Genomic DNA, 1,661 nt, shown 5'->3' on the forward strand with positions numbered 1-1,661 from the left:
CCTTACTTCTGGCCCCGTCTAGCGAGCTTATACGCTTTGCCTTAGCTCCGACTTGGCCCTGCATCAAAACCTCCTTGTGCTGCGCCTCAGGTAAAGGGCAGTTTTGAATCAGAGATTTGTTCTTGTCTAGTTCGGGCTCTGTGTTTGCCCCAAAGCACAGCAGTGGAGTCTGCCATCCAAAACAGCTCATTGCCCAGCTCTCTGAGATCTGTAATATATCCACACTTGTCCTGGCCTACAGGTTTATGGGCAGATAAAACACACGCGTGCACACACACACACACACACACACACACACACACACGCCCATCAGTAGCTATATATTCTCATCCAATAGGGCCTTTGGGTTCTGTACAACTTTGACTCTTCGGGAATATCTGTACACTGGACAGCTTTGCTTCACTTCACACAGGTATCAGGTTACACGATCCCATTAGAAATGATTTTTCATGAGCATAATTTTATTATTATTATTACTTTTGGTTTTTCGAGACAGGGTTTCTCTGTGTAGCCCTGGTTGTCCTGGAACTCACTTTGTAGACTAGGCTGGCTTCAAACTCAGAAATCCGTCTGCCTCTGCCTCCCGAGTGCTGGGATTAAAGGTGTGCATGCGCCACCATGCCTGGCTATGAGCACAATTTTAAAAAGCCCTACCTGTAGTATGATCTCCAACCCATCTTTGTTTTTGTTTTTGATAGGGTCTTAACTTAGTAGCCCAGGCTGGCCTTGGACTGGCCATGAAGAAACAGACAATTAAGGTTCAGGAGGCTGACAATTAAGAAGGCACTTTCTAGGGGCTGGAGAGATGGCTCAGTGGTTAAAAGTACACACCGCTCTTCCGAAGGTCCTGAGTTCAATTCCCAACACCCACACCGCAGCTCACAACTCTCTTCTGATGTGTGGATGTACATGTAGACAAAATACCCATATATATGAAGTGACTTTTTTTTTTTTTTTTTTTCCTGAGACAGGGTTTCTCTGTATAGCCCTGGCTGTTCTGGAACTCACTCTGTACACCAGGCTGGCCTCGAACTCAGAAATCCGCCTGCCTCTGCCCCCCCCCCAAGTGCTGGGATTAAAGGCGTGTGCCCCACCACTGCCCAGCAAGTTTCTTTTTTTAAACCTCTGCTCCTGCTTGAGTTTCTGCCCCGACTCTCCCTCCGCAATGAACTGTGACCCAGAAGTGCAAATGGAATAGTCTGTTTCCTCCCCAAGCTGCCTTCTGTTTATCCCAGCAAACTAGAACAACACAGAACCAACTTCACAGTGGGGGAGGGGACACTTGACAACTCTCCCTCATGCCCTCCTCCACGGACTGGAGCGCCTGTCTCCAAATCACTACCATCTTTTGTAAGAGCCTCCATCTCCACATCTTGAATTCTTGCCATGTGTCTGGAGGCTTAATCCCCAGTGTCACCTCTTAGGAGGTGAGACCAGGTGTGCAGGTCCTGAGGGCTCCTCTACCTGTGTGAGCAGATTAGTGCTGGTTCTTTTTTTTTTTTTTTTTTTTTTTTTTTTTCTCTGTGTAGCCCTGGCTATTCTAGAACTCACTCTGTAGACCAGGCTGAGCTTGAACCCCTAGTAAAAGTAGGTTGCAAAAATAATCTATGCTAACACTCTCCCTTCCTAGAAGATTGCGGGGTTTTTTTTTTTTTTTTTAA

Source organism: Mus pahari, chromosome 23, assembly GCF_900095145.1.
Source record: "Mus pahari chromosome 23, PAHARI_EIJ_v1.1, whole genome shotgun sequence".
NCBI lineage: Eukaryota > Metazoa > Chordata > Mammalia > Rodentia > Muridae > Mus > Mus pahari.